At 44.4% G+C, this 24,065-nt stretch overlaps 1 protein-coding gene across 1 annotated transcript in view; it reads right to left on the bottom strand.

Annotated features, from left to right (window-relative positions):
- LOC135391451 (guanylate cyclase 32E-like) overlaps positions 1 to 24,065 on the bottom strand; it is a 709,869-nt gene that overhangs the window by 80,016 nt on the left and 605,788 nt on the right. The window lies entirely within an intron of this gene.

The following is a 24,065-nucleotide window of genomic DNA, read 5'->3' as shown; positions in this document are numbered from 1 at the left end:
ATGGGAGGAGGAGGATGCCACGAGCTCAGTCGAGGTACTCCTGGAACCTCCATTTCACAACATAATCGTCTACACGGATATCGTAGAACCCACCTACGTGGGGAGCGGAAAAAACCGATATTAAAAATACTACCCTCTTATTACGAGAAAGACAAGCACGTCGTTACCTACACGTTAGATAACATCCAGTATTTTAACCTGTCTCAATTCGAAATTCCCTCAGTGACGATCGTTCTCGCAGACGAAACGGGAAGACGTTTACCGTTGCGATCTAAAGGTAGAACCAATCTAACGTTGCATTTCAAATATGTACCGTAATTCTTCAAAAATAATCCCCGTGTATACGGGTCCCCTTTTTCAAACGCGGTGGTGGTGTGTTGAGCAACATATCCAAATTTATTGTACCCATCTGGCAACAAATAAAACCTATCGCCAAGAAAACGTTGAAGCGCTTGGCGCGAAATTTGGCCGACGGCGAAGGAATATCGCGCGCAGTAAAAAAAACGGCCATTGCGACGGGGAGAGAAGTGTTGGATTCCATGCAGGGCTCGGGGAAGAACAATGGGAGGATACGCCACAAAAGACAAAAAAAAGCCACACCTGTCGAAGCACCTGCACACATCTTTGGTTCTTTTTGAGCGAGAGGGTCACATATCCACTTCGCTCCCGTCATGACGTCAACGAAAGGAAAAATACAGACGCAACGGTCTCCGCATTGTCTTACGAGTGACGTGATGATATTCGACCCCCCTTCTGTTCAATACGGAGTGGAAGATACTTCGTACCAACTTTTTTACCCGGTCAACGGTGTAAATAATTCCGTGATCGAGTTTTGTATTCAAAATTTACAAAGGGCGCACTTGGATCTCTACGGTAGCTTTGTGTCTTTGACCGCGCGCATTGTTCGCGACGACGGGAAGAAATGGACGAGAAAGATGTCGTTTTCCCAATAAACCATCTGTTGAGCGGCATGTTTAAGACGGTCACCGTTTATGCGAACAACAAGCTCGTCAGCTCCAACGAGTTGTACGCCTACAGGAGTATTTTGGACGTCGTGCTACATTCCACGCCCATGGCTCAAGAAACAGTGCACGCGGCTGGACTCTATGTCGAGGACGACGAACATTTAAAGAACGATTACGACGTCTCGTCTCGCGGTCCGAAACAACGTTACGAAGCGACGAAGGGTGGAAAATACTTTAACCTGGTCGGTCAGATCAATACCGACCTGTTCCAACAGCCGCGACTGATGCTACCTGCCGTCGAAATTCGCATCATTTTCCTGTTAAACAACGACGAATTTAAACTCATATCGCCGCCCAACGACAAGAAGACGTACAATTACGAGGTGGACATCAAAGAGATGACGTTACACTTGAAAAAGGTGACGCTGGCACCTTCCCTCTTTTTGGAATACGACGGCGCCTTCAGAGCACACCTGCTATCTACGTCTTACGCGGATTGGAAACCAAAGTGCGGAGTTTGAGTGCCGGGAGCTTGGACGCTCACTTTGAAAACGTTTATCCCGAAAGGGTGCCTTCCAAATTATGCGTCGTCCTTCTCGCCACGTCCGACTTTCTCGGTGACATCCAGTCGAACCCCTACAAATTCCGCCATTACGACCTGTCTCATTCGATGCTCTCCGTGGACGGTCAGCAAGTGCGAGGCGAGTACGACTTTAAGAACGACCTCGTCAAAATTCCCTACTTTAACTTCTTGCAAGAACTGGGACAGAAACATTTCAAGTATAGCTACGACCGATTTAAAACGAACGGGTTCCTTCTCTACTTCAACTTGGACGTGGACAAGTGTTCTTCTCCTTCGCATTTGAACGAGTGGCGAAAAGGAAACGTTCGCCTGCAATTACGTTTCGCTAAAGCCCTTCCACACGCGGTCACCGTCCTCTTGATTTCCGAGTGTCCCAAGCTCATGTGCGTCGACAAGGACCGCACGGTCACCTTCCCATAGAACAAATGTACGAGAGCGACATCTTGGAACTCGTGTCCCTGAACCGCCTCGCTTCCTCCATGCTGAGAGGCATTTGCGCTTCCGACGAAGCCTTCGTTTTACGCAAGCCCGGCTATTTAATCATCAATACCGAAGAGCGAAGAAATCGCGGGCAGCACTGGGTGCTTTACATGAAAAACTACGACGGGTCTGCAGTGTTTTTCGACAGCTACGGACTTCCCCCCATCGAAGCAAACCTTCGAAGGACTTTACTAGTGGACGAGTATAACGACCAGTGTATTCAATCACCCTTTTCGCCTTACTGCGGGCTTTTTTGTATCTACGTAGCCACGCGCATGTCGAAACGCTACAGCTTGAAAAATTGTGTATCCATATTTTCCTGTAACCTCGAAGAGAATGACGAAACAATAAAACGTCTCCTCGTGAGCGAACTCGTTTCGTAAAATAGTCTATTTATTTATTCACGACATACACAAGACCCTTGCGAGACGATCTTCTAACGTGCTGACCCGACGCTCGCCATCGTCGCTGGTCTGCACCGTGACGTCGAGGGATGTGTGGAGAAGCCAGTAGCGACGGACGATAGGTCGGTTGAAACCCGCGTTGATGAGACACGGGTCAATTGACAGTCCTCGTTTATACTTTTCCAACAGCTCGAGCTTGTAATCTACGAATCGCTTCATTTTCTTTGTAATCCTCCCACTGGTGCTGAACAGACGTAAGGGTATCGTCTTGAGAATCGAGCGAAAGTCACCCTCGCAGCCATCACCGTGAATATAATCGCGTAATCGTAGCAAGTCCTGATACATTCGCATTTGCACAAAGGTTGCAAACCGCTGCTCAGGCGTCATGACTGAGACATGAATGAGAGTAGGCAACGGTTTTTTTTTATTTATTTATCGTGAGAGGTTACATGAGAGAGAGAGAGAGTTAGCCTCCAGCTTTGGTTTCGTAGCCGGGAAGACAGCCCAAATACGGGCGAAGGCTCGAGTCTAACCAATGGCTGGGGTTTCTCGACCAAAGTCCACCGCAACGACAGGTTCTCAGCTGATCACCAATCCGCAAAAAGAACGTCTTCGGAGGAGGCTTGAAGGTTAGGACCAAGGGCAGATCTCCCGTCAGTAGCCATTCGTAATCTGCACGAAAGGAGTGTAAGAAGCACGTATTAAAAAAAAAAGAAAACAGATACACGCACAGTCTTCTTCAGTCACAGAGTGACACTGATGATCCATCTCCTCCATCTTCTTCTTCTTCTTGTTGCTTTACGAGACGAATTCCTTTACAATGCACGTCGAACGGTACCGTCCGACAGCCGAGAAACGGTCGAAGCAATCGGTCCGTCCAATGCTTTTGCTCTGAAAAAATGTGACTGGTTATAGAACGCATTAAAAAAAATAACGAGGAAGCGTACCTTTGGACCACAAACCACCGCAGTTGGTGCAGAAGAAGCGTGCGCTGCCAATCTCCCGAAACACGTGAGGTGGGAAGAAACCGACTTCACGAGCCGCAAAGTTGTTGAAAACTGAAAACGAAACACTTCAAACAAACTTTTTTTCTCAAAACGGGCATCACTTACGAGGATCTTCCAAGCTGAGCATGGTTTTCTATACGATTGCTCAAACTGTCGCTACTGCTTCGAAATTTATACTAACGTTTATTCCCTCTCTCTCTATCGTCCTTGAACGTGTTGGGACATGTTTGGAAACAGCGGTCAGAACCATCATTTGGAAGCAACGATAACAACTGTTTTATTAACATTTGAATTTGCGCGCGCGCGCGTCATATTGAGCGAGAAAATGGCGGTTTCCCGTAAGCGATACTATTACGCCGGATGCATGCGAGCGTGAGAAAGCACGGTTATAAGATGGACCGTTCCTCTTGCCACCTCATCTTCTATTCCCTGCCTATCATCAACCAACCAACCAACCGACCAAGCGATATGGCTCGTCGTTTCCAATCCATCTTCGACCTCCTTGTCCACATCCGTCCCCTCTTTGGTAAGTCTGTTCGACATTGTATAGCGTCTTGTTTATTTATTTATTTATTTATTTTATTTCATGCATTTCTGTAGGGTTTACAGTAATCGCAGTGGTAGAAGCGTTCTTCCAACTGATACCGGCGACGGGGTGCGACGTCCCCCGCATGGACGTGGAGGCCTTCTTTCAGTGCTTCACGTTCAGTGAGGACGTTGAAATTCAGGACGCAACGGTGGCAGTTTTCATGGGCTACTACGTGACTGAGTGGACGCAGATTGCTATGCGTCGGGGACTGGACGGAGAGCTATTTTTTAGACTCCCCCGAAACTTAGAGGGAGAGCTCTGTCTTGAAGGTAATCTTCCCCTAAGTTTTGAGGCCGCAGAGCGCCTCCTCCGGTCCCTCACCACTCAGTGGAACCAAGTGAGCAGTGCGGGATGGAGAGACATCCTCGAACGGTGGATGCGAACGCAAATCCCGTAAGTTTTCCGAGAGATCTTTCTTGTTAGATGTTTCATTCTTTTTGTTTATTTCTATAGGCACGACCCTTGGATCTTCGATGAACATGACGAGGAGGAGGAGGAGGAAGGAGGAGACGTCGACGAGGTCGAACAACTGTATATACCGAATAAAAATTTTCCCTGTCTTCATTCTCTCTCTCTCTCTCGCGCGCGCTAGCTAATCGTTCGTGAGAACCCTGCTCAATAGAGGAATACGAAACCTGAGCATGACAAGTGAATATGTGGGAGCAACCTACAACATGCACACAGTCAGTCAACCAGTTAGTCTTCCTTCGAAACGTCCATCCGAAATTCGCGATGAGGCGTTTCGAAAGTGTGACGCACTTGTTGCGGGACATGGAGCCGTCGAGTGGTGAGTGCTCATCATCATAGAAAGTGTTATTTATTTATTTATTTATTTAACATTTGCATAGGTTACACCATCCTGGGTATCGTGTCGCTGTTTTTTCAACTCATGGATTACAACGACGTCCCCAGGGTGGTCTTCGAGGACTTTTTAGAGTTCCTCGTTTTCCCCCTGGACGACGTCGTTGAGGAGGCCCTCAACACCATCCTCCTCGCCTATTACAGGGTGGAATGGGAGGGCAGGGGTCTACATCGCCACCCTTTATACCAGAACCTTGTGTCAGTGCCCAGGAGCCTGGTGGATGACCTCACCGACCTCGATGTCGATGAGGGCATCCCCCTATCCACTGGAATGATCGGGGAGATTATGCACTCACTGATCTTCCAGTGGAATACCTGCGCGCACAGGCGAAGCGGACCCCAATTCGTAATCCAGTAAGCTCTTTATTATTTTATTTTTGACAAGATAATCACTCTCGTGATTCTATATTAGCAGGTTGATGGTGCACGACCCGGAGGATGATGCGGAGGACGTAGGGCGAGGACGCTAGGTTAGGATACTCGTTAAAGAAAAGTTGTCTTCCTAACGGTGCTTTTGATTGCATCCTAGACCCTCCCTTCTTTTTTTTTCTTTTTTTTTTTTGCACGTGGTAACGTGCTTCGAAACAACGGTTACAACAAACACAAGCAACGTGATGAAAACAGGAGGCTGGACACGAACCCTCATCTTCTGTGTTCCAGCCTGAGAACATCAATTGCCATCATGTACAAGCAACGAGCTTCGAAACAATGGTTACGGTGACAACAACAACAACAGCAACAAAAATCAAGGAGCATCGAAACGACGGTTACGACAGAAAAAAAAGGTGGAGCTTGGAACGCAAGTGTCGATTTCACTCCGGTAAGACTGAGAGGGGGAGAGAAAGAGGAGAGCGGTGTCAACTATAAAAAGACAGTCTTCGTAGGAATTATTGCAAGCCCGCAAGGGCCATCCCTCAACGACGTGGACCGTTTCGTGGAAAACAAACCTGTAAGCCGAATGTGTTTGATGATTGCTCTGTTTGTTCTAAATTGTGTACTTTTAGGGGATGATAGTCGCTGACACAATCTTTCATCACGCACAAGTTCTACAGGGGCACCGTTAACTGTGTCCATCCTTTCCCCAACAACCACAACATCAACAGAAACAACTACTACCTCAAGCGTTTCTTATCAAGAAGGAAGAGTGAGTATTATTTTTTTTTGTTTTCTTTAGAGGGGGAATCTCGTATTGATTGTGCTTGGTCGCAGTGCCACGCTGCCTCGTATGCCAGTACGACCCCATCGACGCCATGCTCGTGGCCGTAGAAAGAGAACACGAGGATAGAATAGAGAATCTCGGTAACAGCCCGATAGTCATTTCAGATGATAATGATGATGATGATGATGATGACGACGAAACACTTATCAGTCCGTCTTTTGTAATGAATCAAACAGATGATGAAAACGACGACGACGACGACGACGAGCCCCTAGATGGGCACGACAATGCAGACGAACTACTCATGTGGGAAGGGGATCAGTCGTATGCAGGGCCCGCTTGCACGAAACAACCCTTATAAAAACAAATATTGACTTTCTTTTAACATTCTATGTACCTTCTATGTACTCTATTGCTTTCTTATTGACATTTGCTGTCTATTGACAATTACCAATAGAAATTCTAAAGACATCAGATTGACTTCTTATTTACATGCTGACTATTGAGTATTGCTCATAGACTGTCTATAGATAACATATTGACTTTCTATTTATGTACTCTGTATTGTGTGAGGCATATAGACTGTCTATATGCAACTTACTGACTTTTTATTTACATACCATGTATTGTGTGCAGCACATAGGCTGTCTAAGAAATTATGGTGACTTCTTCCTAACATTGAACATATTGCAAAATTATAGTGCTGCAATGGCTGAAACAATGTATTCACTTCACGTAACATTGCTTGCACTCTAACATTGTGATTGTTATCATTAGTACCAATTTGGTAAATTATAATGATAAATTAGGAGAATAATTAAAATTCTGTTCCTTTCAAATATTCAAATGGGGGTGCAACACTGTTCATAATTTATAATGGTCAGTAACCATATATGCAGCTACGTGTGCGTGCATGTTCTCAAGATGTGTTAGTGGTATATTCAGTAAAAATCATTCAATACAAAGGAACAAAGTCTTATATTTCAAACTTGACTTTCAAATTCAGTTGTTCCACACCAGATCTTTAAATTGAATTGTTTTCACATTAGGCATCACAGCAAAAAGCCCACCAGAGACAACCTAAAATGTATGTCAAACATTTCCCGTTTTATACAGCCTTTGCTGTTCGTAGTACAGCGTACAGCATATATACCTTATAAATTGAACCTCTGTATGCAATAAGGCGATAGGTCGAATGATCCCCTTTTTAGTGTCTTTGTTGCAATGACATCTACATAGTACCATTGTCTACCTGCCAAAGAAAATTTAGGACCGTACTGGAATTAATGACCCGCTACAGGTGGGTAAGAAACGGCAAATGCATGTGTGTCAATGGGATGGACAGCCAGATCAGGCCCCTTTTCCACACATGCGTACAAAATTGTTGTCGCTGCGCCAGTAAACTCACAATCACCATCACATGCGTACGAATCGTGTAGCTTAAATTTTGCTTGCTTTGCTTTACTTTACCAAGTAATCACGCGCAGTCTTCTCGGTCTGCGATTTTTCAACTTATCCCCTTATTGCTTACAGAGGCTCAGTTAGTCGACGGTTGTGCAAGTGCCAGTCTGTTCTCCGTCTAGTCAATTCAAGTGCCAGTAGCATTGCTCCGCTGCAGAAAACTCAGTATTATGGTGTTACGCAAACTTGGTGGAACAGTATTTCAAGTGGTCTCAAGGGTACTGTTCTTCTGCAATACACATAAGTACGTCCCATCCCCAGAGCCCAGAAAGACACATTTTTGGACGTTTTTGCAATCCACATTCAGTGTTTCACTAGTGGCGGTGACCTCCACAAAGAGGACCGTTAACCCAGCTATGGATGCAAGTAAGTGGTTCTTGACCCTCATCTTCTCAATGTGTAACAGCACAGACTGTGCACTGTTTGCGCCTGAGGGCAGTAAGATTGAGAAAACTCTGCCGAAATGTCCATCAGCAAAAACAAAAGAATTGCAACGCCTAGATTTGTCCAGGTCTTTTGTACAGTACGTAAATCCGTCAAAAGTTATTTTTTGAAGCATCTGGACCCACAGGGGAGCGACCGTCCTTTGCCGTAGAGTACTCCATTGTTGTACGTTGTAGCATTTCTCCTAAGTTTGTATCCTCGAAGGGTGTCACTTATATACTCTTTCACAAATCTAGAAGTGGTGCCTCTACAAAAACTTGTATTCACAAGTCTGGGAAGTGCACGTAACAGTGAATACTTCTGAACTATCTGGTTATCCACATATCGCGTGCCATTCAGGAGTTTTAGGAGTACACCGTTCATGTTCTCAAAAGGAAATGAAGAGTAACACCACAGAGGGCCCCACTCACGCACACTGTCTACAAGATGAATCAACAGGTGTGCATTGTAGGTCATGTGTCGTTTCCCATACAGCGTCTGGTACTCTTTGAGGAACCGTACAAGCTCCTCCTTAAGTTCGGATAACTTATCTAGCGGCACAGATTTACCAAGAAGAATGTGCATGATGCACACAAACCGCAGCCAGTTCCGGAAGTACTTGGTTGGCAATATGCCCCTGAGAACAACAGCAGAGTAAAATAACAGCCAATTTCGCCATTCTGAAGCCTTCCAGTACTTCCATGCTTGAACTGACCGCGGCAAGCGTGGCATTTCCCAGGTAGGCTGTAGGGCTTGAAGCCTCGAGTCTATCTCAGAAATGTAGTTACCCAAGTGAAACATTTCGGGACCCTTGTGAGTGAACCACATGCATGCTGTTGACCGAACAAAGCCAGAACACACAGCATGCATGTAGTCCACAACAAAGCCAAAAGGGAAAGAAAAGTATGTCAGAAAGAACAGAACGCTAGCCCCCTTTATGCCACACACAGCTTTCGCTTTCTCCTCTGCTTTAGTTGCATTGCGTTTGAAACTTTCTTCTGTCCTGACCTTTGGAAGGGGCTTTTCTAATGGGTAGACACGAGCAGTGCCTCTTCCTACTGCCACCTGCTCTCCCCGCGCATCACACCAGCCGCAGCCATTCCTTCCATTAAACTGACTCATATTCATTACAAGACACCTAGCAACGGAATCCACAGAGCATGGTCCGGGGAACACTCGGGAATGCCTTCCATGCCCGTTGTTGTCAGTCCAATCCATCCCATCAGAAGACAGCTTGTTCATCTGCTCTACAAAAGGCTTTAGAAAGCAGTTCATGTTCGGTTTACATGGCCCAAACCAGAGGCCGGCAAGAACTATCTGTTCAACTCGACACTTGAATGGCAGCTCATTCACACTCAGTTGTAGTGGCCAGATACTGAATCCAGAAGATTCAAAAACTGGAACACCATCCGTGTTCCACGTAACACTAATGTCATCAAGTCCCATAGGGAGCCTTTTGTATGCAACACTTTCGGTGATGTCACTGATGTCAAAACTTGCCCCAGTGCTTCTTGTGGGTAGCCAATGTTGCTCCAGCAGATCCCGCAGTTGACAGTCGATGTTGAGCATTACAAAATATGAACTAGACTTCATTAGTTCTTTGATACTGTAGCTAGAATCACACTGAACACATGGCACAACATTGGGAGTGGTGTTGTCTTCCGCATCTCCTACTTGCAACAAATATGTTTGACAAGTGGGGCAATAGACATGAAAAGTACGGTTCTTTGTGCAGGCAGTGAACTGATTGTAGAATAAGTACTTCGATTGTGGGAGGACGGTTGTGTGAGGGACGTGGGCATCCACGAGTCTCAGGAGGCTTTCAGTCGCTTCTTTGGATGAGTGGTGCCGCAAACTGTGAGCCAAAATGAGCAGTAAGCTTTCTCGGCGTGTCACTTTCGAGTCACTGTAGAGTGGTTGATCCTGAAATCATAAACATGAATTAGAACCATAGATTGAGAAGTTACCCGTCAAAAAGAACTTGTTACGAGTTAAGTTAGCGTGAGAAAAATGTAACTAAGTTAATAACAAAGTTCTTAAGCCCAAAATGTAATTTGCAGTTACTGAGTTACTTAAAAAAAGAGAGTTACTGCCAGGTTACTTCGGACACAAAATAGCATTACGCAGGTGCAGTTGAGTTAGACCTTGAGTGGCCTGCGGAGGAGTGCAACACGCTTTGATCGTTTTCATTTATCTCCCACAGTAGACCTCTCGCTGTCTGTAAACAAATGACGTCTTTGTGTTCGACAGCGCCACAAATTTGGTAGAGTTGAGCTACGCTCGAAGCTGGAAGTGAACAAGGTTCTCGCGCAAAGGCCTCTTCAAACGCTCTGCATCTCATTCCCTGAGGGTGCACAATTGTACAGCTTGATTTCAATGGCAGCAGTTTCTTACTACCTGAATATTAATACTGTCATTGATTATCACATTTTATGGAAAGAAATTTCTTGAAGGAACCGCAGAGAAAGCAAGAAAACATGTATACGTGATTGAAAAGCGAATTAAAAGTAACTTGGAACTGAAGTTCAGACTTCAGTTCAGACTTCAGTCCCCGAATTTGTCCCCATACTTTGGTAAAGCTAGCTGAAAAAGAAACGCCTTCCTCTGAAAGCTACCGCAGTGAAAAACTACCGAGTTAGGTTGCAAGTTACTAAAAGAGGAACTTAGTTACAGTAACGAGTTACCTCGACCTCTTGTTAAAACGCATATCGCTTTTTCATAACTTTCAATCCTTAATATGCGCAATTCATAATGTGGCAGTGAGTGTTACTTACAAGCTCATCAGCCGTCTCTTCACGTGCTGGTTCTTCATAGAACGATTCATCAGAAGAGTCGTCTGTCGGAGAATCGGCTGCATTGTCGTCTTCATCAGAATCACAGGGAGCGCAGGAGTCTGCTTCATCTTCGCTAGAGATTGCCGATGACTGTGTGCGACCACCTTCGGAGTAGCTATCTGCTACTACATTGTCATTGTCAGAAGCAAACGTTGGCAGATTAGATTCTTCGGTGTTCACGACCAGTTCACTTTCGTCACCAACATCTGCTCCAACAGCGTGCGGTATCCTCTCACAAGCAGTTTCGGCTCCTTCTGTTGATTCCTCCACGTAGCCAACGTTGTCTGAGTCTAACGTTTGCGGCCTCTGAAGTTTCGCCTTCTTCTCTCGACTCAGAGTTCGCATAGGACAAGGGGAGCGAAGGTCCCACAAGCTTTGGTTGTAGCGCTTTTTCGCCGACATGACGCAGATTATGCAGCGAAGAATGCAAGCCCATAACGGGAGAAACCGCACGTAGGAGTTGAAGTGCAGTTCGAAGCAAACATCTCCGAAAAAATGAAAATGCAGCCGACAATTCACTTGTTTCACACCATGCGCGATGTCCGCATAGCAATCAATCACGCACTGATGATGATGATAACTGTTACCTGTGACATCGCGACAGCAATATTCTTTTTCGAACAAATTCTGTCCATAAGTACACAATACGTTTTCACTTTGTTAGAGAACGTACGCACATTTTAAATTATTTTGAGGAATTTTTACTGCGACCCGGACCACCGTATTCCGGACCTGTGTGGATACGTCTACAGTGTCATGCAATACCTCTTGTGTGTAAATATTTTTATTTTTTTCCTTTCAAGATATGTCTAACATAGATTATTTATCGTAATACCACACGTATTTATTGATTTAGTTCTTGAACATGGCTTGAGCATTGTCCCCACCAGGGGGTGTCAGTATGCATTCATAGTATGTACGTATGCTAAGGCAATCCAAGGCCAACCATTTCTGCGTGGGATTTGTGAATGCGTCTGATGGTTGTGTTTGTTGGTTTCGAAATAGTTTTCATTTTCCACAGCACAGTTCTTCTCGCACGCTAAGCTTAATGTCGCATGTACTTGTCAAATGGCCGCGGCTTGCTCAGTGGGATGTATATCCCGTTAGAGTAATCGTGGACGCAGATTTGGGGAGGCAACTTGCAGCATATCCATCACACGTGGAGGCTCTGAGGGGTCAGAAAGTGCTTGTCAAATGGAAGGACGGTGTTCAAGCTTCTTCAGCTTACATTTTGGCTGTCGGTAAGTACATCTGGCATCGCAAATCTTCCACTTGTAACTTATTCTGCGCAGTATTTTTGTGTGAACTAAGTAAGCGTCCAAGTATGCGTCAGTTTCGCGACGCGTCTTCGTGTAATGTTGTTTGCTCCACGGTTACATGAGGTGTTGCTTAGGCATTATATTTTTTCCCTTTTATCGCAGGTTCTGACACATCAATGGAGAAAAAACGTACGAGGATTGTCAAGGACCATTACCTGCATATGGATGGAACTGCAGCAGAAGGACCTGATGATGCCGCCAACGTAAGCTGATTAAAATAGTATATAAACGAAGACTATCGAAGCCGTTGGGAAAGTTTGTTGAGTGTTGTTTTGTGTAGGAGCCATGCTGTTCTCACGTGGCGGAGCTTGCCTCACTCCAGTCGCAGTTAGACGCTTTGCAAGCGGAAAACAAGGTTCTAACAGAAAAGCTCGAGAAGGCAGAAGAAGCCGGAGGTACGTTCGTCACTTGTAGGAAAAAAACATGAGTAATTAAGTAACATGAGTAACAAGTAATTATGTAGGATTTTTTCTCATTCATAATATAGTTGCATGGAACTTGCTGCTATTTATAATGGGGTGGTATGAAGAAGTGTCAGCGCACAATAATTTTCGCCAGCTCCCTTTGACGTTATGGCGCTGGGTATTTTATACATTAAGGTTTGTACTTTGCCAGGTCCTTACAAGATGCTAAAGAAGCTAAAGAGGATGATAGACACCACCCAAACATATTCTCAAACAGTTGTCAGTGAGCCACAGGTAACTAGAAGTTATTACCTATCGCCTGCACAGCCTACAATGTCAAAGCCTGCCTATGAAATGATAAACCTATAGGCCCCTCCTTGGAACAGCAGTGCAACACAGTGTTCTGTAGTAAATTGAGGTTGCTGAGTTGACTGAGTTTCATCAGGTGAAGCAGACAAACTTTGTGCCTGCGCTTTCCCTTATCTTGAGGCCGTGCTATATGTTTCGTGTGTACAGGATAGCAACTATGGCTCTACTGTCAAGGGGATAGCATAGTGAAATTCAGCAACCTCAGTTACACAGAAGCAGGGACAGAGCCAGGATTTTTCTGAGAGGGGGTTCCAGCTTTGGCAGCATGGTACAGGTCCCGACAAAAGTTTACGGAACACGCGAGCGGTGTATTTTCTCCTCGGTACGACACCCTAGCGGCAAGCGGAAGCTTGCGAAATCGGACCAGTTCGCTGCCTCGGAGGGGTGGACGGCTGCGGTCTTAGCGACACACAGCGGTAGTTTCGGTATGATTATTGTTGTATGTGCCCGCAAAGTGAGTTGGATTCTACTATTGTGCTCGCCAACAACATGTGATTCAACGATTTTTGAGACAGGGAGCTCGCCGCTATCATCGTGATAACAAGGATGAATCATAGTGGCAACACTTTACGGTGTACTGCTTTTAATGGAAAGGCGTGATATGTAGACAAGAGAAAGAAAGGTATCTTGTGAACAGTTGCTTTATTATGGACGACGCGTGACGAGCTGATAAACAATTGACGCTGACATTGATAATTGATTGATTGATGACGTTGAGTCACAAGCTGTTGACGAGCACAACAGTTAAACCCAACTCACTTCGCGGGCACACACAACAGTAATGATACCGAAACTACCGCTATGTGTCGCTAAGAGCGCAGTCGTCCACCCCTCTGAGGCAGTGAACTGGTCTGATTTCGCCAGCTTCCGCTTGCCGCTAGGGTGTCGTACCGAGGAGAAAATACACCGCTCGCGTGTTCCGTAAACTTCTGTCGGGACCTGTGCAAACACTACGTAAATACATAAATTGAGGACAGGATCAGGACATCCTGACCTCCCCGCCCCCCTTTGAGATCTGCCCGTGCCCACAGGACCACCTAGAGAACCACCAAGAAACGTAATCTCCCTTTGCTTAATGTCTGGAAGGTGTGCTGTATTGCACACCTTCAAACATGGGAAATTGGTCCAAGGGTAAAGCAGTAATGATCATCTGCACAAGCAGCAACGTGGTGACTTCGTTTGTTCCCACAGGTCTTTGAAACCCTTGAATACCCTAGATTTGAAAATATCATTTTCAAGGCCTTGAAAACCCTGACATTTTACCACAGTCATTGAAGACTCTTGAATTTGCTTCGTTTTCTTGTTTTGGCGGATCTGCAGTCCAAATTCTGCTTATCCTATGTCAGAACCATAGTTCGAAATCATCCAGAGTTCGAAATCACAGGAATTAGCACGTATTGTAATAGCAATGAGCAGCGGAAACTAGAAGTGTGAGCAGTGAACGGTATCCTCCGTTATATTCATTTGCCTTCTTCTGTGTTTTCTCAATTAAGTTTGTGAACGGACTACTATCTTTCATTTACGCTAAGGTCCCTGCCCAAGGCACTACATAATACAGAGGACTGAGATGGTGCGGTGCCAACTACTTCGTTGAATGCAACAGTTCCCATGCACCTATTCTGTCGTGTGCTAAATGAAGCTTTTAAATATTTTTGTGAAATATGCAACTGCCATAATCCTTACATCCCACGCAGAGTAATGGCTCAGGCTTCACTGGCCCTTGAAAAACCCTTGATATTTTTTTTTTAATTGAGTGGGAGTCGTGGAAGCCCTTTATTGACTTTTTAGAACAAGCTTATGTATTCTACTATTCTTGCTACTCATGACCTGTGCTTGCATAGAGGCCATTGATGTAGTATGGCACTCACTGCCTGCGTCAAACGTTTAGTTGCAGTTAGACCTCATGAATGAGACTCAGATCTACCACTGTTCTCCAGCGATAAATCCAGCTGTTGTATGCTGGATGAGCCTGGGATATTGGGACCTTTTCTGTGTAAATCAACAGTGTCTTTTACAGATTCTAAATTCGCTTGTAGTGCAGCCTCAATGTATGAAACAAAGCCAATGTGCAGTGGACATGTTGCCATGCTTTCGCAATGGGGTGAATGAGGTCATATTTCCATGGATCTTCCAGGTGGACATTGGTGGTGGGGTGCTCGTTGGCAGCACGCACCTGACCTACCTCAAGAGTCGCTGTGCGGGCCAGCCAACCAAGTTCGCAAGGGCTCTCCTACGTGTGCTCTTCACGGTGGAAGAACTAAAAGGCAAATCCCTATTTGGCGTTGCCTCAAATGCGCACAAAGATAAGCCGGCAAAGGAGGCATTGGACTCAACCAGGGTCAATGCACTAATTTGTGAGTATGCTTTAATATGACAATGAAAAAATGGCTAGGAAGCAAGCGAGCTTGTGAAGATGATGCATAATGTAAAAACCCCGAGACTAGGGAACACGAAGGGACAGACACAACACAAAGTCTCAAACGCAGCTGAAAATTTTACTTCACAAAACAAGAAATATATACAAACAGAAGGGAAGGGAACACCAGTTGTGAACAAAATAGGAGGTCATTTCGGGGGAACGAGCAGTCTGTTCAAGGCCGGACCGAGGATTACGGAAGGTTTGCTGACACAGCTCCCACAAGAAGTTGGCTAGTTCCATCTCAAATCGAACAGTCCGGTACACTTGATGTCTCGAATGAACGGGAAAAAAATATATGTTGAAGCCATCGGTGAGTTAGGAGAAATAAACGCTTTTCGAATTCTCTGCGCTGCGCGGTTCGGGAAGTAGGAGAGGAGGAAAAAACTGCCTCTCATAAGACGATGTCGTCGCGCGCGGGTTTGAGCGTTCGCTACAAGGCTATTTCTTGTCGCATTATATAAATTTCTTGATCTGGCTTTAGACCACTTAGGGCACAATACGATCCTGCGTTGGCAGCGGTGTGTCCGTTTTTGTTTGTCTACAAAAAAATATCAAAGTTGACTCAAAGTGCCGAAAAGCACCATATTCACTGCAACTTTGCGGACGATGTACAAAACGGATAAGATTGAGCTTTATGCCGTTTAATTTGTCATTCATGTGGCTATCGAATGATGTATAATTTGTTGCTCTACTCTGTCAGGAACGTAAGGGATACCTCTTTCAGTAACACCATACCACCGAAAAATGACGAATTTCGGAAGCCTTTATCTAAAAAAACCCACCAAAAACTTTCCTCGAAAATTTTATATGTTGTAGGTAGTTCCTTAGACTATGCACAGAAGAAAAATCAAAAGTCGGACTTTATCAGTAGGCGCACTGTGATTTTTTTGCCAGCCCTATACGCAGAGCGCATTCAAGCCGTGGCACCGTGTCCCGCGTGTTGCAAAATCGAATTTTCCAAAGGGACTTTCAACTTCTGTCTTTACATAAAAAGTAATTGCTATCATTTGAAACCGTTCTGAGCGCTTGCGTTCATAATAGTGTTGTAATCGCTGAATGTAGATTGTGGAGCAATCATATGTGCTCACATTTTTTGCGGGATGACACACATGCACTGCAAGTGCTGGGAGCCCGTCAAGAACAGAATGCTTTAGAATACTTTTGCGTTTTTATAAGAGGTATATTTGTCCACGGTGATCATATCGAAGCATATTTACAGTACACAGAATAACAAGAACTTGACAGCGAAGAAGACAAGGTGACGAAGGTAAGAAGGTAACGTAAGTTATGCAGAGCATTCTGGGTGGATGAGAGTGCTCGTGTCATGAACTGCTTTAGGCCGTTGTGGAAGCCACTTTCCTTAATGTTACTTTTGATGGCAGGTTCTTGTCAGATTTTATTTCAAATGTGGGCAACATTGCTGTGTGTTGTGATTCAGCCACCTTTGCTGTGAAGTACTTGAAGCAGCTTCTGATAGCTGACCCACTTCTGTTACGCCTTCGGCTTGATCTGCTGGAACCACAATCTTTATGGCAGATATGGCCGATCTCCGAAGCAAAGCGAAAATCCTTTGTCTATAGCACTTTTTTTCTTGTGTATGAGGCGGTAGTCAGCGAAATCCACACGATCAGCACTGTACAACGAAGAGGCCATTCAGGTAGGTGTGATACCAGGACGACACACTACAGTAATGCAGATGTCGTCGCACACTCTGTATAAGGGCACTCCATGCACTTCTGTAGTCGAGAAGTGAGTGAAGCGTCTTCTGTGTGTAGGCGAAACTTTGCGCAAGGTGTCTTCAGGAAGTAAATGCGATCAGGACCTTCCCATGGTCGCAGCATGTCGAACCGAATGACATATTGGACAGCGGCGCCGGTCGAGCTGTTTCGGCAAGGTTCACAAAATGCACCATGAATTAGCCTTGAGTGTGTGCGTATGACACTACAACATTTTCCTCAGTGCAATTTCCCCCGTCCGAGGTCATGAGGCCGTAGGAAAGGAAATGTTTCAAAGAATACTGGAAGTCACTGCGTCCCTCCTGCCATAATGCGTACAGTAAATATGCTTGTTTAGAATAACCCTGAACAGATATCCTTCTTACAAAGATGTAAAATCATTCTGTTCTTCCCTTGCTCCCAGCACTTGCAATTCATGTGTGACATCCCGCAAAAAATGCGAGCACATCTGGTTGCTCCACAATCTAGATTCAGCGATTACACCATTGTTATGAACGCAAACGCTCAGAACCTTGAAAAAGAAACCTTGAAACCTCAGAATGGTTTCAAATGACAGCATTTACTTTTTATATGAAGACAGAAGTTGAAAGTCCCTTTGGAAAATTCGATTTTGCAACATGCGGGACACGGTGCCTCCGCTTGAATGCGCTCCGCGTATAGGGTTGGCAAAAAATTCACAGTGCGCCTACCGATCAAGTCCGAATTTTGATTTTGCTTCTGTGCATAGTCTAAGGAACTACCTACAACATATAAAATTTTCGAGGTAAGTTTTTGGTGGGGTTTTTTAGATAAAGGCTTCCGAAATTCGTCATTTTTCGTTGGTGTGGTGCTACTAAAAGAGGTATTGCTTACGTTCCTTACAGAGTAGAGCAACAAATTATACATCATTCGATAGCCCTATGAATGACAAATTAAACGGCATAAAGCTCAGTCTTATCCGTTTTGTACATCGTCCGCAAAGCTGCAGTGAATATGGTGTTTTTCGGCACTTTGAGTCAACTTTGATATTTTTTTGCAGACAAACAAAAACCGGTACAGCACTGCCAACGAAGGATCCTATTGTGCCCTAAGTGGTCTAAAGCCAGATCAAGAAATTACTATAATGGGAGAAGAAATAGCCTTGTAGCGAACGCTCAAACCCGCTCGCCGCGACGTCGCCTTATGAGAGGCAGTTTTTTCCTCCTCTCCTATTTCCCGAACCGCGCAGCGCAGAGAATTCGGAAAGCGTTTATTTCTCCTAACTCACCGATGGCTTCAACATATATTTTTTTCCCGTTCATTCGAGACATCAAGTGTACCGGATTGTTCGATTTGAGATGGAACTAGCCAGTTATGAAATGTGAAATGTGTGTTGTGAAATCTCAAAATTCAGTGAGGGTCCACTTCGGATGCCTATACAATTGTTTCATCCCATAGAGGGAAGCAATCTGAGCATTCTTTCAAATGTTTTGCAATTTCAGAGTTTGAAGCTTTATTTTTTACTTTTAAAGAATGCTCTCTCGAACAATCATTTAAGCAACGGTTTGTCTGACCAGTATAATAGAAACCACAAGGTAGGGGGATCTGGTAAACAACGTTTGAAGAACAGGGGACAAATTTATTCCAGTGATTCTTGCAAAGAAACTTCAGGTTTGGCGAGGGGCGTGAGGCAGTCACGATGTTGATTTGAAACTTCTTCGCAACGGCTAACAAGTTGTGAGACACTTTGTGAAAGAAGGGTAAAACCACCCGTTTGGGGACAGAGGGCTTAGTTTCAGGTGAACCAGGAAGCAAGGTGTTTACCAAAACATTTAAAGCACCCAGTAACATGTGATGGGGGTAACCAGCATAATACAAACGGAGAAGCTGACTTTCCACAGAGGGAATGATATGATGACAACAAGATTTTTTTACGGCATTTGATAGAATACCTGTGATCAAACCCCGTTTTACAGTTTTAGAATGACAACTTGAAGCGGGCAAAATGGGTTTAGCTTGAGATTTGCCGTAAGACCAACAAAGAGCTGTTATATTGGTCAGACAAAATGTTGCTTAAATGATCGTTTGAGAGAGCATTCTTTAAAAGTAAAAAATAAAGCTTCAAACTCTGAAATTGCAAAACATTTGGAAGAATGCTCAGATTGCTTCCCTCTATGGGATGAAACAATTGTAAAGGCATCCGAAGTGGACCCTCACAGAATTTTGAGAGAGACACATTTCATAACTTCTTGTGGGAGCTGTGTCAGCAAACCTTCCGTAATCCTCGGTCCGGCCTTGAACAGACTGCTCGTTCCCCCGAAATGACCTCCTATTTTGTCCTCAACTGGTTGTTCCCTTCCCTTCTGTTCGTATATATTTCTTGTTTTGTGAAGTAAAATTTTCAGCTGTGTTTGAGACTTCGTGTTGTGTCTGTCCCTTCGTGTTCCCTAGTCACGGGGTTTTTACATTATGCATGCTTTAATATGTCACAGAAACCGGTTAACTCATCACATTGAATGATATATCCATTGACACATACCGTATACATACACATACCATACCATATAATCTTTCCCTTCTCTGTTTTACTTTGTATTAAGCATATCCCCCATCATAGCTAGTCATAAGCATAGATACAAATATGGCAGAAGCCATCCATGCAACCAGATCCAAAGCACTTAGGAACATGCGATACATCACAGGGATAAACTAGTTCTGTAATTGTACTTACTTCCATCTGGGGGAGTGTCTTGGAAAAGTTTCACAAATACTTTGCTTCCCTGACACCTTCTAAAGCACTGTCATTGAACTGGAATATGGCGGAGGCTATACAACACCTGCGAACCTCCCCTAGAATTAGGCTGAGCCATTTGTTGCCCCCCCCCCCCCTCTTAGTTTCCATAAGCAGGAAGCCACTAGTCAGCTCTTCTTAGGCAGTGAACTGTGTTGGTGGCTGTATGTATGTTTTCTTACACCGTATGCTACAGATTCAACATGCAGTATATTTATTTTTAGCCTTTACAGAATTTTTATAAAGAAGCTATGACAGCCGCATAAATGTCCTTTTGCAGTTGAGTTCCACAGCCATGCAGATACCTTCACGCAGTAGGTGTGCAATTACAAAATGACTAATTGCTTAAAAATAATTAACCTTTCAGATTGGGAGATTTGGAGTAATCCGAGATGGCAGATTGAGAGAATGTCCTAGTTGCAAGCAATTGCACATTTGAGGAATCCTAAAACATGCATGCGGGTTAAGACATGTACCTGCGAATTGTGATATGCAAATGAACCGAAACTGCTCAACACGGAATGGGGGAGTACAGTGTTCACTTGTAATCGGGGTCATATGATATGGAGCGGTGGAGTTGATTGGAGTAGGTGCCACTCAGCTGGGCACATAACTGCCTTCGATCGGTGAGGACGATACGCTCCTCAGATGCACGTTTTCGGTTTCGGCTGATTTGCATGCCAAAATTCGGGGACTGATGCTTTAACGCACGTGCATGTTCAGGATTTTTTTAACGTGGAACAGCGTTCAACGAGGGTAGTCTCTTAATCTGCTGTCTCACTTTTGCCCTAAATTTCCTAATTAGAAAGTTAATTATTAAATTTCAGGTAATTAGTCATCTCGTAGCTACACGCCTTCCTCCTGGATGTAGAACTCAACTGCAAAAACATCTATCCTGTTCTCATAGCTTCTATAAAAATTCTATAAAGGGTAACAACAAAAAGGTTGTGTGATATGGCCATGCTTTGAATATGATATGCTTGACAAAACTGAACGGTGTAAGTGAACCCTCGTTAATATGACCCCCGATAATCTGTGTCAAAGCACTCATGTGATATTTTTTGTTATGAAACGTTAAGCGCTTAATGGTGTTTCTGATTGTTCCAGCGTACACTGTGGCCACCTTCAACCTGCATGACGACAGCAAGGTGAAGAACAGCCTGTCGAGCCTGCTCGTCAGAGAATGTAAATAAATAAACAGATAAGCTGACCAAAATGTGTCATTATGCATTTCTTCTACGACAGTGATGTCCTATAGACCATTGTCAATAGACATCATACACACAATTGCCAATAGAGAGTCTATTGACCATTGTCAATAGATTTTTAACGGTAGAGAGTCAATAAGAACTCGGTGGCCAATTCTGAGTAGACTTTCTATAGAAAGCTGATACAAAGCATATATACTTCCTACTGACTTCTTGTTGAATTATGCATATAGAGATTCTATAGGGTGCCAATAGATTTTTTTGTAAGGGAATCCTCGCTACGATCCTCAATGGTCACCTTCCTCAAGCATTTCGTTACTCAACTGAGGAATTTATGGGTTGCAGCAGAAAGTGGCTTGCACGAACACTTTGAGAGACGTCCTAATTTGAGTGGATTGTGGCTAGGTACTTCCGGCAGACTGGTATTGGTGGAACGAACATCAGAAGCTCCTCCCCGGAAAACACCACGTCATTTTGCGTTTAGACCAACCAGCGATCGCGCTGAACGGGACTGGCGTCTGCTTTTGCTATCGCTCCATGTAATTTTAGAAATGCACAATAGCGAGCGATTGTTTTATTTTCACTGTTATGCATGTATAAGATGCTGTTGCTTGTATTTTTTTTGCAATAAACGAGCCTCATATTACATACTGTCTCTTCCCTGTGACGGATAATTTCTCCCAAATGTGATCGCCGCCGCCGATATTCATCAGTTGCGGCGATTAGCTGGCCTCGCACCAAGAATGGGAATATTAAAAAAGAGAGGAAAACGTTTGACATTAGCGACGATACCAAGAAATAACTTTTCCACAAATACTGCTGAGAAATACGTTACCCACAATATGACCTGAGACATTTGATCAAATACATGAAATGCGCGCTTTTAGTAACCAGACGATCACGCAGTATTTCCGCGCTTTTGATTTGTTTGAAATGGAAAGTGCTCCAGCAAAAAAGCGCCGTGCTTCTACGTGGAGCGATGAAGAAAGACTGGAGTTCCTCCAAGAGGTGATGGACAGGAGGACTGTCATCAGGGGAAAATTCAGTCCATCGCTAACCAAAAAAGATAAAAAGGCGGCGTGGCAACAAATTGCGGATGTGCTCAATGCGCGGCACCCAACTACGCTACGAACTGTTGCAGAGCTGAAAAAACAGTGGGACAACCTGTGCACAAGGCACAGAACTATTTTCTCTGAGTTCAGAAGGCAGTCACTCCAAACTGGTAAGTAGCAATGAGGCTTTATTACATACATTAGTTTTATATCGGGTTCTCTTATGTACGTGTTCCTCATTTGCAATGGAAGTGAAATAAAGACATACACACAGTACTACATCATAGTGAACCTGTACAAGGAGCATGACCTCCACCACTGACGTTATGAAATGCATCAAGAACTTAGCATAACACAGCAGAAGCCACACATCCAACAGTGGCGTACGTACAATTGAATGATGAGAATGGAAGAAAAGCAATGAGAATGGAACCCGATTTGCTGGCTTCCTTGGAACATCCTTTTGTTTCGCACTCAAGTGCTTTGGTGACAGCTTTACAATATATTCATGCCAAAACATATTTAGAGTCATTTGACATGTCAATAACATCCCACAACATAAGGTACACTACATATAGCTTTACACTTACAAAGGCACACTGCTGAGCACATGTGTTCACATTTGTTTTTGTGCTACAACGTTCTGGGCTTCTGATTACAGGTCGAGGAGGCAATGTCTCGCAGCCCTCTGCAATCACACAGGCTGTGATCGACATTATTGGTGAAGATTCCCCCAGTATCACTGGGGTTGAAGGAGGTATGGGGTTGAAGGAGGTTTCAGTATGGACACCCGCGGGTAAGTAATACAGGTATTATGTAACTAATAAGGCTGCCACGTGAAAAATTTCCAACAAGGCACGTCTCACATTGCGTTCGACTGTAATATGTAGTCTAGGGGAACACAAACACTACTGACAAGGTGGCGCTGGTGCAAAAGAGCACGACATGTTGGGATAAAAGATTTTTCATAGGTCAGGACAGCACCTGATTGGCTTACTAATGTACAATGAGGCACTCCATACTGCATGTACAATGTGTAGCACATTGGAAGTGGGGGATAAGGGAATCATTATATGTTATCTGTAAAATGGTTATTCGAAGGGGTCGTTTCATAATACACGCCACTTGGTGTCACATCCCTTGCTGTGGAACTTGAAATGCACCCTCACACTGATGCAAACAATAACATTCTACAGGCAGGCAGACACACAGGTAGACATACAATGCTATTGTTTACGAAGTGCTACAACCCCATTGAGCACGTTGTGCTACAAGAAGAGCACCTGTGGTGTATTCAATAAACTATCTACAAGACATATAGACGCAACAACAAACAACAATACAGCAATTAACTAATATGAAGAGCAAAATGTTGGGGCAACCCAAAAATATTATAACAATCCAAACATAACTATGCATATTAAACATTGCACACTGTCCTTTGTGACATAAGAAATGAACCACAATTGAAGCAAACTGTTCAAAACAAAACCCGAACAAAACGTGGAATGAGGAAGCACATATATGCACGCATAAAACTCACAAAACTGGGTCTCTTGTAAAGTCAAACATACAACTTATAAACAGAGTGCTAAGGAACAATGAAGGAAATCGCTGTACATTTCACAAAACCAACTCATCCGTGTTTTTTTTTTGCTTTCTACAACAGCGCTGCCATTATCGAGGACGTCGTTGCAAGTCTGCCAGGGCCGTCCACCAGTGATGACCACGATTATGGTACTGTGGTGCAGGATGTTGTGCCTGTAGTTGGGCTGCGTGAAGATGATAACTTTGTCGTGACTTGCGAGGTAGGTGGCACAAGGGGTAGTGCCTCTTCACAGCCGTTTGCCGGTGCTGGGAACGGTGCAGAGGAGAAGCCGGCACGAAGCAGTACGAATGCGCGTTCCCAGCGAGCCAGGAGGGACTCTAGAGAAAACATAGAGCGCAGTTACTCGGGTCTCCTTCACAAGGACACTGAGACGGCTACAATGGAGCAACGGCTCATTGAGGTCCGCCAGAGAGTTGCTCTCGAGGAGCTTGAGC

Source organism: Ornithodoros turicata, chromosome 4 (genome assembly GCF_037126465.1).
Source record: "Ornithodoros turicata isolate Travis chromosome 4, ASM3712646v1, whole genome shotgun sequence".
NCBI classification, from domain to species: domain Eukaryota; kingdom Metazoa; phylum Arthropoda; class Arachnida; order Ixodida; family Argasidae; genus Ornithodoros; species Ornithodoros turicata.
The sequence above is the reverse complement of the archived record's forward strand: the minus strand, read 5'-3'. Positions and strand labels throughout refer to the sequence as shown.